This window comes from Arachis hypogaea, chromosome 5 (genome assembly GCF_003086295.3).
Source record: "Arachis hypogaea cultivar Tifrunner chromosome 5, arahy.Tifrunner.gnm2.J5K5, whole genome shotgun sequence".
In the NCBI taxonomy this organism is placed as follows: Eukaryota; Viridiplantae; Streptophyta; class Magnoliopsida; order Fabales; family Fabaceae; genus Arachis; species Arachis hypogaea.
In genome coordinates this window covers 49,055,655-49,071,305 of record NC_092040.1, presented here as the reverse complement: position 1 = coordinate 49,071,305, position 15,651 = coordinate 49,055,655, and positions in this window count along the sequence as shown.

Below are 15,651 nucleotides of genomic sequence, written 5' to 3'. Positions count from 1 at the left end.
TTTAATGTATGTCACAAGTGGAATATTTTTATGGCTCCTCTAGATAAGCAAAATAATCCAATCTATATGGATTTTTATGAATCTCACTATGTTAAAGATATTATTGGGATATCTTTGTTAAAAGTTATCCAGGATAAATTAGGGTTAAACTACTTTGATGCATTGGATAATGTTGCTTCTAGTATAGAGGATAATGGGATGCATGAGAATATAAAAAGGTTAGAATTTACAGTTTTTTTAATTATTGTTAATTTTGTACATGTTATACTTCAATTATTGTATTTATTAACATATTTATTTTTAAATATGTCTATAATTCATTGTATAATATTGTTCCGAGGGTTACCTGAAACTGTAGGTCGATCTCGGACGAGATCTTCTGTGTTGGTCGGAGCCGACGTGTCCGGCAGGTGTACGGCGGCCGGAGCTGGTGTGTCCGACTTGTTGGACTTGGTGGTAGTGCTAATCCTTCGTCCCCGGAGGGTGGGGGGTACCTGCAAGGGACTCCGATGCTTAAGTTAGCAAGGGTATTAAGCAGGTATTGAGTAGAATCAGAGTATGAGTTATACCTGGGTGCTCCAGTGTATTTATAATAGTGAGATGTGGCCTCCTGTGGATAAGATAAGTTAGTTATCTTATCTTTATCTTTATCTTATCTTTAAGTGAGGTCATCTTATCTTCAAGGGAACCGCCTTTATCTTTCTGGGCTTTGGCTGCCTTTAGATTGGACTGTGTTCCTTCGTTTTGGGCCTGCTTTGGGATCCTTTGGCGATTTGGCCGAGCTCTATGAGAAGAGGTCGGGCATTTGGCCGAGCTCTTTGAGAAGAGGTCGGATAGTCTGACCTGAAGAGGTCGGTCGGCTTGTCGTTAAACATCCTAGGTCGGACAGTTTGACCCAGGGTATGAACAGTGCCCCTGCTTGAGTTCGATCTTTCCATGAGATCATGCTTTTTAGAGCTTCGATCTCTTTGAAAGTCGTGCTCAAGCATCTATCTAGCTTGTTTTCTTCATTGCTTTGCAATCTTTGTAGATTTTCTAGAGGTTTGGTACTTCACAGTCCAACCTCTTTTGAGTGGTAGCGTGGGTTTTCTACCCTTGCCTTCTGGATCACGCCTTGCTTTAAGTTTGTGTTTGACAACCCCCTGCTTTGGCGAAGTTGTCCTTGCAGCTTGATATCTGGACTTTTAGTGATTTGTCCAATGACTTTTTTAGTGTTCTTTATGTAGAACGTTTTTTATTCTCGAATGACGTTCATAGCTCTGTTTGAGATTGTGCCTTTTTTTAGTGGAGTTGTATCCCTTTTGGCTAAGCACTTTTGAGCCTTAAGTTGTTTCCCAACCTTTGGTTTGTTCTTTTTTGAAGTCGTACTTGCGCCTCTTCTTTATCTAACGTCGACCTGTATGACTTTGCCCCTGCTTGAGTTCAGACTTTTCTGTGAGACCGTGCTTTCAGAGTTTCGATCTCTTCGGGGAAGTCGTGCTCAAGCATCCTGACTTTGGTCGATCTTTGAGTAGTTTCTTCTTGTGCGAGTCTGGTATTGCCCCTTTTTACTTTGTTGAGGGGACTTTTCAGCCTTCTTCTGACTTGTTTGTCTTTGCTGTTCGGGCTTTTTAGTCATAATCCAACAACTTTTTTAGGTAGTGTTTCGATGGGGAACCTTTTTATAGTTTGTTTGGATGACTTTTTAGCTCTGTCTTTGAGGCTGTGCTTTTCGCTTTTTAAGTAGTGTCTTTTTTCAAGACTTCGTACCTTTTAGCAAAACATTTCTGGCTTTCCTCTGGCCGTTTGCGAGATGTCTTTGTCTATTTTTGTGGATCTTTGTAGAGTGTCGGTGCTTCGTTGTCCGACCTCTTTTGATCACTTCTGATTTTGTCCATTTTCTGCTTGGTCGAGGTGGTCCTTGGGCTAATTTGTCTGACGACCTTTTAGTGTTTTTGTAGAACACTTTTTAGTCATTCTGAACAATTTTGATAGCCTTGTCGTGGAGCCGCGGCTTTTTGGGCGGAGCTACGTCCGTTTTAGTGCACGTTTTTCGTTGGTCCGACTTCTTCTTTGTCGGACCAAGCTGTAGCTTTCGTTGGTTTGACTTCTTCTTGTCGGTCCAATCTGTAGCTTTCCAAGTTATTTTTGTAATCCTCTTTCTTGGACCTTGTTCAGGTCTCTTTCGGGGATTACTTTTATAACTTTTGTATTGTGGGCCGACTTTCGTCGTGTCGGGGCTCTCCTTAGTTATTTCTGTAATCCTCTTTCTTGGACCTTGTTCAGGTTTCTTTCAGGGATTACTTTGATAACTTTTTAGTGGTAGGAGTCCGACTTGGTTATGTCAGTCTCCTTTAAGTTATTTTTTGTAGTCCTCTTTCTTGGATCTTTGTCAGATCTCTTTTAGGGACTACTTGTATAACTTTTTAGTGGTAGGAGTCCAATTTGGCTATGTCGGTCTCCTTTAAGTTATTTTTTGTAGTCCTCTTTCTTGGATCTTTGTCAGATCTCTTTCAGGGACTACTTGTATAACTTTTTATTTTGGGTTGACTTTGTTATGTCAGGCCCTTCTAAGTTAAAGTAATCGGACGATGAGTTTGGTTTTCATCTTGCCGACTTTGTCGTGATCGGGCGGTGATTTTGGTGTTTCACCTTGGCGCCCTGCCGTAATCGGGCGTCTTGGTAGGAAATTTTTTTAGGGAATCTGCAATCTTTTAAACAATAATATGAAGATAAGAGTGTGTACATGTTAGTACTTACCTTTCTAGGTTGGGCAATCTTTTTGGATCTCGGCCTGGTGCCCTTTTTAGATTGCAGGCATGCCATGACCTTTGGTAGCTCTTGCCCTTCGAGTTCGGACAGTCTGTAGCAACCTTTCCCCAGTTTTTCTAAACAACTTGGTATGGTCCTTTCCAGTTGGCTGCTAGCTTTCCTTCTCCAGGTCGAGTTGTTCCGATATCATTTCGGATTAGGATGAGGTTATTGTTGGCAAAGCTTCGCTGTACTACCTTATGATTGTATCTTGAGGCCATTCAACGTTTTAACGCCTCTTCCTTGATCGGAGCTCTCTCTCAAACTCTTGGAAGTAGGTCGAGTTCTTTCCTTTGGATTTGGGAGTTGACCTTTTCATTGTAGAAGATCATGCTGGGGATCCTTCTTTGATCTCTACTGGGATCATTGCCTCCATTCCGTAAATCAATCGGAAGGGTGATTCCCCTGTGGTGAAGTGTGGAGTTGTCCGATATGCCCATAGGACTTGTGGGAGCTCTTCAGCCCAAGCTCCCTTTATGTCCTGTAGTCTCTGTTTTAACCTAGCTAGTATGACTTTGTTGGCAGCTTCTGCTTGTCCATTGGCTTGTCGGTGTTCTACGGATGTGAATTGGTGCTTGTAATAATGTTTCTGTACAAGAATTTCTGACTTCTTTGAGCCGTGGCACTAGCTAGGGGCTCTGACTCAATCCATTTTATGAACACCCCTACAATGAGGAACTTGACTTGTCCCAATCCTTGGGGAAATAGTCCGAGGAGGTCGAGTCCCCTCTTTGCGAACGGCTAAGGTGATGTTACACTGATGAGATCCTCTGGTGGGGCAATGTGGAAGTTGGCATGCTTTTTGATGTAAAGCTTTGACTTTGTATTTGGGTTTTTGCTCCGTTGTTGCCTCCAAAGGGTACCCCTGGACCTTCGTGTGAGTCTTGGGGTTTCCCTTTTACTGTTGTATCTAACACCTGATATTTTGCTGTTATTGTTCGAGTTGTTGCCCGAGTTGTTTGGTAGTAACCCCATAGTTGACCTATGTCTTTGAGATGTATGCTAAGATCCCGAACGGCATGTCTAATTGGCTGGATTCCATATCTTTTTAATGCGTGTTACTGTGGCTGACCCTGAGTACATCCCTGAGATTGACTTGTTGTGGTCTTGTGATGTAGCCTGGATGAGGCTTCTGTTATTGCTCCCTAGTTTGGTGTTGGCTAGTTTTGAAAATGCATCAGCTCGGGCGTTCTGCTCTTGAGGTATGTGTCGGACCTCATATCCCGAGTTGTCCGAGTTGTTTTCTATTTTGTCCAGGGTCCCCTGAATTGTTCGAGCTGTTCTCTGGTTTTGTCCAGGGTCCCCCGAATTACCCGAGGTATTTTTTTGGTGGGATCCTCAGCTTGGTTGCTCCCTTCTATTTGTGAGGTGACTACTTGTGAGTCACTGGATATGGTAAGCTCCTACCTTCTTAGCTAGCCTTAAATCAGCCAGTAGTGCCTCGTTTTCAGCTTGGTCATTTGGCTTTGATTTGGCTTCCCTGATTGCTTTTCTATAATTACACCTGCACCACTCCCGGTTTTGTTTGAAGAGTCATCCATGTAGAGTTTCCATTTTGTAGGAGTTCCCGCGGTGTCAGTGTACTTTGTAATGAAGTCAGCCAGATACTATGATTTGATGGCTGTCCGAGCTTCATGTTGAAGATCGAATTCAGATAACTTGATTGCCTACTGTAAGATTCTTCCAGCTAAGTCTGTTTTCTGTAGGATGCCTTTTATGGGCTGGTTGGTCCGAACTCTAATAGTGTGAGCTTGAAAATATGGGCAGAGTTATCGAGAAGAAAATATGAGGGCGTAGGCGAACTTTTCTATCTTTTGATAGTTTAGTTCGGCCCCTTGTAGAGCCTTGATGATGAAGTAGACGGATTGTTGCCCACTTTTATCTTCCTTAACTAGTGATGAAGCTATTGCCCGACTTCCCACTACAAGGTATAATCTGAGTTTTTCACTTTCCCTTGGTCGGGTAAGAATGGGTGGTTGCCCCAAGAATTTTTGAATTCTCGGAAGGCTTGTTTGCACCCTGTTGTCCTATTCAAACCTCTCTCCCTTCCTTAATATCCCTCTTTGAGGTGTCCTTTGCGAGATGATTTAGAGATCCTTCCTCTTGTGAATCCTCCATGAACATGTCTCTCTGGTGTGTAAGGTGGACGTTCAACTTGTCCGACCTCTTTGGTGTGAGGTAGACCTTCAACTTGTCCGACCTCTTTGGTGTGAGGTACACCTTCAACTTGTTCGACCTCTTTGGTGTGAGGTAGACCTTTCAACGCGTCCGACTTCTTTGGTGTGAGGTGGACATTCAACGCGTCCGACCTCTTCGGCGTGAGGTGGGCCTTCAACGCGTCCGACCTCTTTGGTATGAGGTGGACCTTCAACGCGTCCGACCTCTTCGGTGTGTGGACATTCAACTCGTCCAACCTCTTTGGCGTATGGACGTTCAACTCGTCTGACCTCTTTGGCGTGAGGTGGACTTTCAGCTTGTTAGACCACTTTGGTGTGAAGTCTGACCTTCGACTTGTCCGACCTCTTTGGCCTTTCTGCTTTTGATTGGGAGAGGTGGTGAGATTTTCTCAGTGTTGCGTATTTCTCGTTAAACATCCACAAGAGATAGGTTTCTCAATTGGTTAGTCTTCTTTCTTCCTGGTTTTTTCATCCTTGTCCTGTGGTGGATTAGGAGAATCCGAGTTTTGAGCTCTCTCCTAGTCGAGAGTTCTCCTCCATGTTAATGTATTTCTCTGCTCGTTCCTGTACCTCGTTCTGAGATGTTTGGGTGCTTCTTGGATATTAAGTGGCTAAAAGGTCCTTCTCATAGACCATTGATGAGACCTCTGATAGCTGCTTCTGTTGGCAGACTTTGTATGTCCAGATATATTTTGTTGAATCTTGTAGTGCTTCCATGATTTCTGTGTTTTGTAGGTTACTTATCTCTCCCGTTTTGGGGTGTGCTTTTGGGGGTGGCGTCCGCATTTTTATGCGACGTTCTATCCTCTAGATCTGGATCATGGTCGTTGTCATGGTCGTCCGCCATGGTGTTGGGATGACTTCCAGGTTCCCCGGCAACGGCGCCAATGTTCCGAGTGTTACCTGAAACTGTAGGTCGATCTCGGACGAGATCTTCTGTGTTGGTCGGAGCCGACGTGTCCGGCAGGTGTACGGCGGCCGGAGCTGGTGTGTCCGACTTGTTGGACTTGGTGGTAGTGCTAATCCTTCGTCCCCGGAGGGTGGGGGGTACCTGCAAGGGACTCCGATGCTTAAGTTAGCAAGGGTATTAAGCAGGTATTGAGTAGAATCAGAGTATGAGTTATACCTGGGTGCTCCAGTGTATTTATAATAGTGAGATGTGACCTCCTGTGGATAAGATAAGTTAGTTATCTTATCTTTATCTTTATCTTATCTTTAAGTGAGGTCATCTTATCTTCAAGGGAACCGCCTTTATCTTTCTGGGCTTTGGCTGCCTTTAGATTGGGCTGTGTTCCTTCGTTTTGGGCCTGCTTTGGGATCCTTTGGCGATTTGGCCGAGCTCTTTGAGAAGAGGTCGGGCATTTGGCCGAGCTCTTTGAGAAGAGGTCGGGCATTTGGCCGAGCTCTTTGAGAAGAGGTCGGATAGTCTGACCTGAAGAGGTCGGTCGGCTTGTCGTTAAACATCCTAGGTCGGACAGTTTGACCCAGAGTATGAACAAATATCATGTTTCTATTTGCTTCTTCGGTTGTCTGTTTTTTTCAATTATTTTTTAATTTTTTCCTTTTTTTATTAATTGCACTTGTAGTCCTAGTGTGCAAAGAATTGTCAAGAACAATTCAAAAACAAGCACTGTCCAGAATAGATCAACGACAAAATAGAGAGGGTATGTTCATTTTTTTCTGATTTAATATTATACTAGTGTTACATGAGTTCTTGATTTTGTCATTCTCTGAATAAACTAATTGGTAGTTAAGTTTGTTACAATCAAAATGTATTAGGTAGAAGAATTACTTTCTATTTCAGAATATTTTGTATAACATCGTCTTAAATCTTTGATTGTTATCATTTTTAGTTTGATGACATTTTTTTATCAATTATTATTGAAACAAACAGATATATTATTCTACATTATTGCAAGACATTGACTAAGCATGATGTCAAGGCTGATCGAGTTGTAAGTTTGCATAATGATAGTTTCATATTTATTGGTTACTTTAATTTTTTTGTGGAATTAACTTTTTTTTACACAGTATATCCTATATCAATTTGCTAAGTTACTACTTGAGTCAGGATCAGAAAATTGGAAGTTTGTTGTTGAGGAATCAAAGATTACTACAAGCTTTGAAATAAATGTTTTGAAAAATAAAGGCAAAGAACAAGAATACAAAATTGGTCCTAAGTGGAAATATTTTGTGAAAATGCACAAACTTAAAGCCAGAGATTCATGTGTGTTTGGGATGGTTTCGAAAGAGGATCAGCTGATTCGAGTTTCTGTAACTAGGAAGTAGTACTTTAGCTAGTTTGAAACTTTTTTATGTTAATTTTTGATATGTAATAAATTTTGAAACTTAGGCTTTTCATACTCTAAAATTTAAAATATGTGCAGTGGGTGAATTTGTTACTTAATCTATGTAATCTTTTGTTATATGATGTGAATAGTTGCTCTAAACAAAATTGAAGTATTTGACTTTATTTTTCTTCTCTTGTAATGACAATCAAATTATTATGATTTTTTAAACTATAATATTGAGGTCAGGTATGATTCTTTATCCAAGATATTTTAGATATATTGAATAGTTTTATTTTTCAATATGTTTATAAAACTGTAATCTCGTGCAACTGCATGGGTCCTCACGCTAGTATACAAAGGCACCCCTTCCAAGTAATGCCTTCGAGTATTGGAAGCTCTTGCCTTAATAAACACTTTTGAAACTGATCATTTGGGCGTTAGCAACGCACAACTTTAAAGTGCACATTTCAAATAACAGCCAATAAAAAATGGAAGTTCTTACCATACTAGACTCTCCTGAGTTGGGCACTTGGGCATTGGTAACGTCCAATTACAAAGCACCTATTTAAGAGTGTCACAAATGAAGAATGAAGCCCCTGGAGCATGCTAAAATGGGTGTTGGTAACACCCAAAACAAGAAGTGTCCAAGTGTAACAACACTCATGTCACAAGGAGTTGCTCCTAGAGGTATGAAAGTTGGCATTGGCAACACCTAAAATGCAAGGCGCCTTGGCAAGTAACGCTTGCGATGCATTCTGAAAAAAGGAAACTTGTGCAGTCACGTGTACGCACACCTCATGCGTATGCGCAACTAAGCAAAAATGGAATCGCGCGTACACACAATGCATGCGTACCACGACAACAACTTTTCATCCTCAAATTGTGAAGCGTTGGTAACGCCAAGTGAAGGAAGCATCGTATCCAAGTAACGCCCAAGCTACCCCCTTGAACTTCAATTTGGTCCACTTTTCTCACTCAAAGTCCATTCAAAATTCATACAAGCAATCCCACAATCAACAACCAATCAAGGCCATGATGAACGGATTTTTGATGGTAAAGAATTTCACAAATAAATTCTCGTTGCAAGTATAGTTTCTAAACCAAAAATAATCCTTTCATACAAAAAATTTGGTTGTCACAAGTAACAAACCCCCTATAAAAATAAACCGAAGTATTCAAACCTCAGGTCGTCTCTCAAAGAAATTGCAGGGAAGTGTTTTTGCTATTGGTTATGGACATGTATATTTTGGGGTTTTGAATAAGAAACAAGAAAAGTAAATTGCAAAGGAATTCAAATGATAAAAAGGTCTTGGCAAGGGTTGATGGTCAAGGATCTCTATCCTTATCACTAACCACAATATGATAATTGCAAGGATTAATCCCATTAAGTCATCCTTTAACAAGTGAAGGAAAGTCAAATGAGCTATATCAATCCAAGTCCATAAGTCCTAGCTACTCACTAATTGAATTAATGGAAGCTAGAGTCAATGGCTATCAATTATCAATCACTTGGACATTAGTAACTCAAGAATTCCTAAGTTACCATCCTAAGCCAAGAACACCAAAAGTCTACTCTAACATCCTTCCAAGCATTTTATCAAACACTTGGAAGGCATAAAAGGAAAGCATGGTAAATTGCAAGAATTAACAAATCCTACTACTAATCAACACAAGTAATCAACAACAACAATCAAAGAAAACAAGATCTACATGAAATACCTAAAAATGCATTAAAAGAAAGTAAAAGGAACAAGAGTGTATCAACAAAGTAAAGAAAATAAAGAAAATTACAACAAAAGAATAAGAGAACAAGATGTAGCAACTAGAAATTGAGAGGGAGAAGTAGATGAAGACATGAATTAAAACTAGATCTAGAGAAGAGTTAAACTAAACCTAATCCTAATTCTAGAGAGAGGAAAGAGCTTCTCTCTCTAGAAACTACCTCTAAACTAGACTTAAACTCCAACTAAACTAATTCCTTACTTCCCCTTCAATCTTTGGGTTTAATAGCATCAGAAGTGAGTTGGATTTGGGCCTGGAAAGCCCAAAAATCGCCCCTAGTGGATTTACTTTAAGTGGGTCACGTGCGAGCACCGACGTGTACGCATGGGTTACGCGTACGCGTCGCTTGGCAATTTGCTATCCATGCATACGCGTCATGTACGCGTACGCGTCACCATGCGACTTCACTTTTCCACGCGTGCGCATTTTTTGTGCGTGCGCGTTGATCTCAGCATCCCAAATCCTTGTTTCTTCATGATTTCTCCACTTTTCATGCTTTTCTCTTCATCCCTTTGATCCATTCCTAGCCTTTCCATCCTGAATTTACTAACAAACACATCAAGGCATCTAGTGGGATCAAAGGTGAATCAAAATTAGCAATTTAAGGCCTAAAAAGCATGTTTTTACACTTAAGCACAATTTAGGAGAAGATTATGAAACCATGCTATTTCCTTGAATAAATGTGGGGAAAGTGGATAAAATCAACCTAAATTAAGCATAAAATATACCATGAAATAGTGGTGCATCAGGCCACAAGAATCATCTAGAAGTAGTTAATTTTCATTTGATTGTAGTTTAATTTCAATTTTATTTGAATTTGTAATTTAGGTAACTTATAAATAAGCTTTAGTTTCATTATTTACGGACACCATTCTAGGGGGGAGTCTTTAGACTCTCTTTTCACATACTCATTCTCTTCTCTTCTTCCATTTCTTTCACACACTTTTGTAAATATTTTGTTATGAGTTTCTAATTTTTAACATTAGGAAAGAGAGCTCTGTTTCAATTTAATGAATTAATTTGTTTTCATTCTTCATCTTTAATTCTTCTTTTATTGTTTCTTTAGAAAGATCTTCGATCTTCATTTTAATTATTCAAATTCTATCAAAAGAGGAATTGAATCTATTTGAATTCTATGTGAGCCTTGGAAAAGAATCATAGAGTTATGCTTGAAGTTCTTTCTCACAGTGGTTATGAAATTAGGTTTAGGATTGATACGTAACATATAATCATCCCAAAACTTGATTCATAAAATTGTGTTGGTTTAAATCAGAGACCACTCTTCATCTTTTCTCATGAACAATTAGATCAAAGAATTAGCAATCGCTCAAGTTAAGAGAGATTGAATTGCCAAGAAATTGGAATTCAATCACTTATGATTTGTCAAGTGATCAATGATTGTATGATTGAAGTGGAGATGAGAATTGTTGATCCTGAGAATGCAATATCTCTTGATCCTAATGTTCTTTTTATTTTTAATTCTTGCTATTTACTTTCTAGTTATTTACTTTCTTGCGCTTTACTTTCTTGCACTTTATTTTCTCGTACTTTACTTTTCTTGCAATTTAATTTCCAGCAATTTACATTTCTGTCATTTACTTTCTTGTCATTTTATTGCTTCCATTTACTTTGTTTTTAAGTCATTTACATTTCTTGTTTGCTCATCATCCAATTATGACCGTCTAACTAGAATAATCAATTAACTATCGCTTGGTTAATCCGTTAATCCTTGTGGGACCGATACTCACTTACCATGAATTTATTATTTGATACGACCCGGTGCACTTGCCAGTGGTTCTACCGAATATTGAATCGCAAATTCTGTATCACCACTTCCTACTAAACCTCCTCAATCCCAGTAGAAAACACAAGTAATGCAAGCAAGTAAAATACAAGTAATATACATATACAGCAAGTAAAATAATTAGCAAGTAAGCATGTTATACACTTAGGCAATAGATGCAAGTAAGCAAAGCAGACAAACATTTAAGAATGCATATGATGAATTCTTGTCATATTGGCCATGATATCACTTGTTGGTTAAACTGCCAACCTGACACATCCTTTCGGAAGTAGTCTTTCTGCCGTGCCTAAGGATATAGTGCCCTACTCACTTTGTTCACCCAGAGATATAATGCCCTACACACTATTAACCATGTGATATAGTGCCCGGCTCACTTTCATGCGCATCCCAGGGATATAATGCCCTACTAACTTTAACCCAGGGATATAGTGTTTGGCTCACTCTTGTGGCGGAGAAGGTTATGCAAACGGGATACTACCTTAGCCCTCACATCTGAACGTAGGCGGGAGACTGCCATAGCCCCTACACTGGCGTCGCTACCTTAACAAGCGGGATTCACCATCGTCCTTGCCCGGGGTGCATAGCGACTTACCAAAACAATATATCATCATTTATCATCCAGTGATCACTTCTCATATTCCACATTTTCACCAACCTTCACTTTCTCAACTCATCATAATCATTTTCATTTCTTAAGTTCACTCAAGTTCATAAACCATATAAATACCCTGGGATATAGTGTTCGGCTCACTTTTAACCGGTTCTCAATTCCTCATCAATGAAATACTCCACAAATCAACTCTTACTAAATTCATCCATAAGATTTTCAAAATCTAACCACCAGCTCTAAGCTCATCATCTAAAATACTTAGTTTTTGTCCACCCAATACACTCTCACTTGTCCCAAACTCTAAAGAATAGCTAGGGGATCTCAGTCAGTAATTAAAGAGATTTTGAAAGTTAGAGGAGTGCTTAAAAGCACAAAAATTACATTTTTCAGCAAAACAGGATCATGCGTATGCATGCACAATCCCGCATACGCATGGGTGTCATTTTGACAAGGTCGCATACGCGTTCATCGTCTACATATGCCAAAGTTAGAAATAGAAAGGATTGCCACGTACGCATGTCAATGGCCGCATATGTGGGAGGATAATAATGGTAATCTCGCGTACGCATGCCAGTGTCATGTACACATACCACTCGATTTTTAGAAAAAGTTGTGTTGCTGCAAAATTTGGATTTTTATACCAAAATTCAAACACACATAACTTTTTTATTTTAAATTATTTATCAAAACTCATAATTCAATGTCACATCATCATCATCCTTAATACTCATCATCAAAACTCATACTCGACATTAATAATCATCATACGTTCATTATAATTATAATCCAACACATACAACTTATTCAACCTTTATCCTAATTCATACACCACACATTTTCAAGACTCCATGTCATCATCATCAAACATAAAATTCACATACAATTAATCATTCACCCGAATCATTCCATCCTATCTTAAAATCCACTAGTCTAAGTTGCCCACAATATTACATATTAACTACAGGAAACTGAAACCATACTTTTTCTGATTCTCGCACAATCCAAAACACCAAAACCGCCTCTTTCACAAGTTCACCAAGCCTCTAAATAAGCTCAACAATTTTTCAGCCACCAAGTTTAAATTAACAAGCACTCCAAGTCAAAATACTCCAGACAATACTAAATTCATTCTAGTACACACAACATACCAAAAAATTAATACAAGGGTTCATAATATCAACTAAACACAAGGGTTTAGTGAAACCTTACCTTGTCCACTATGGATTAGAATAAAATCCAACAATAATCCAATGTTAGATCACACCTAAAGAATCAAAACCACAAAACCCACTCAAAAACTAAACACAAAATGCAAAAATGTATAGGGCAGAGAACTAGAGCATGGATTTTGAGTTCATACCAACTTTATTTAGATAAAAATGATGGACTCGGCAAGAGTTTCGCGTGGCTGCAAATGACACGCAAATTGGAGTACCGTAACTCAAGATATAACGAAATGAAGAGGATGGTAAATAGTGTCAAAACCCTCTTCTCTTCTCTTCTCTACCACTGTCCCTCTCTCACTTGTAGCAATGAAAATGAGCTGATTTGGCTCATTAAAGTAGTTATATATGTTAGGCTTGGGCCCAACTTGGGTCCGGTCCAACCTGTCGATGTTTTTGGTTCATTTGGCCCAACTTTGGGCCAACACTTTTAAAATTAGTATCCGATTTTCAAATATAAATTATTTTCATCTTTCCTAATTAATAAATTCAATCTCTTAAATTTATTCACCCATAATTTAATTTGTTTTCTCACTCACTGTGCCGGTCCAATTAGAGCCGGTACGTGCTTTTACGCGATAAATGTAACACCCTACCACACAGAACTTTACGCCTAAAACGTTAATTGGTGACGTTAATTAAAAGAACCATAGAATTGGTAAAATCTCATTTAAAGATGTAATTATATGAGTTATATGATTAATTTATGAACATTACTTTAAAATGAGTTTTGCCTGAATTTGAGGTGAAAAAGAACAAAAAAGGATAGGTCCAGGAGAACGCTACGTTCACAAGTGACACACATGTGTACAAGGCGCTTACACATAGGATGACACTCTTGGAGATCCACGCGTACGCATACATGGTGCGTACGCCTGGAAGGAGGATCAGCGTTCACCATCAATAAATGCTACGTTCACTTTGAATGAATGTCTGCCATATTTTCAGAGTTGGAGTTTGAATTTGGTCACCGACGTGTACGCGTGCATGACGCGCACGCATCGATGTGACGATAGTGGTGATTGGCGCAAACGCGTACTTGAAGCTGGAGCACGGAAATGACATTTTACCATTCATGCGAACGCGCAAAGGACACACACACGTGAGGAGCGTTCATGGCACGAATGGAACGTTCAGTTAATGAACGCTGCCAAGGGACGCATACGCATGTGAGACGCGTATGCATCGATAGACCAAAATGCAAGGGACACGCAAGCGTATAGCACGCGTACACGTGGGTGCCCGAACGCTCCGTTCTCAAAACGAACGCTAAGTTCACCTGGAAGCACACTATTCAGCCAAAATGGGTCGTACTGATTGCAAATGAGAAAGGCCCATTTTTAGATCATGCAAGTACACCTGAAGACTCACAGAACACTTGTATAAATAGGTGGTGACTCAAATTGAGAAAGGAACTTTTGAAGACTTTGGAACTTTTACACACTTTTAGCTTTTGGAGACTTTAGAGTTTTTATTTTGTATTTAGCTTTCTTTTCTAGTTTTGAACTTCTATTCTACACTGAGCTATGAGTAGCTAACTTCTCTCTCATTGGGGGAGGGAGCTCTATTGTACTTGCTAGATTAATTGGAAGTGAATTTCTTCTTCTCTTCATCTTCTCTTTAATTTGCTAGAAGGAATTTCGTTTTTTATTCTTAGTGTTTAGTCATCTTGGAAAAGAGGCTGAATACTAGGTTTTATGTGAACCTTGGAAGAGGGATCATAAAACCATGCTTGAAATTCCCTCTCACATTGATTAGATCTGAGTTTTTTGGGATGTGTACAGTGACATGAAATCTACCCAATTAAATGGATCTATGATGATGTGTGGTAAAATCAGGGACCAAGCCTATCTCTCTTCATGAGCAATTAGACCAAGGAATTGGCTGATTATCAAGATTTGAGAGATTGAATCACCAAGAAATTGGGTTCAATCAATCATGATTGCCAAGAGGTCAATGAGTTGCATGATTGAAGATGAGATGATCTGATTTTAATCCAGAGAAAACAATATCTCCCAACTCCAATGAACTTTCCCTATTCTTAGCTTACTCATTCTTTACTGCTTACTTTAATTTCTGTTATCATCCTACACCCCATTTACAATTCAGTCATTTATGTTTCTGCGTTTTAGTTTCTTGCTCTTTATATTTTTGCACTTTATAGCTTTCTTTTAATTTTAATTTTAAGTCATTTATCATTCTGCTGTTTAGAATTCTGTACTCACAATCACTCTTGATTAGCTTGACTAATTGATCCATTAATTAAAGTTGCTCAAATCTATCAATCTCTGTGGATTCGACCCCACTCCTAGTGGGTTATTACTTGATGATATTTTGGTGTGCTTGCCAAAGAACGAATTCATTTATTAGTGAGTGAATTTCGTTCATCAAGTTTTATGGCGCCATTGCCGGGGATTGGTTTGAATTTGACAATGACTAAATTGATGGATGGTTAGATTAAGCAATTTTATTTTCCTTGCTAATTCCTTTAATTTCAGTTTATTATTTTCTTTTTTCATTTAGCATTTTAATTTTTGTTATTCACTGTCTATATTCCAATACTAATCCACTAACCATTTGATAAATTGCTCTAACCAAGTTGACTATAATCTGTTTTAGTGAATTCTGCACTTGCTGTTGCCTGTAATTGTTCATTGTATGACAGGTAAAAGAGGAGAAACCTCATCCTCTTTTGATAGTGAACCTGAGATAAGCTTCCTTAGGCTAAGGAAGAAAGCAAGAAGCAAGGGAATAGTTGGAGAAGAAGTAGTAGAGGAAGATCTGGGAGTTACTATGGAGGAAGAGAGGCACAACCATGTTGAAGAGGATGCTGGCAATCATGTTGGGCAAGAAAGGAGAGCTCTAGACTCATACATCAACCCAAACCCAGGAAACTGTGGTAGTAGCATTCTGAAGCCAACAATTCATGCTAACAACTTTGAGTTGAAACCTCAACTCATCACACTTGTCTAGA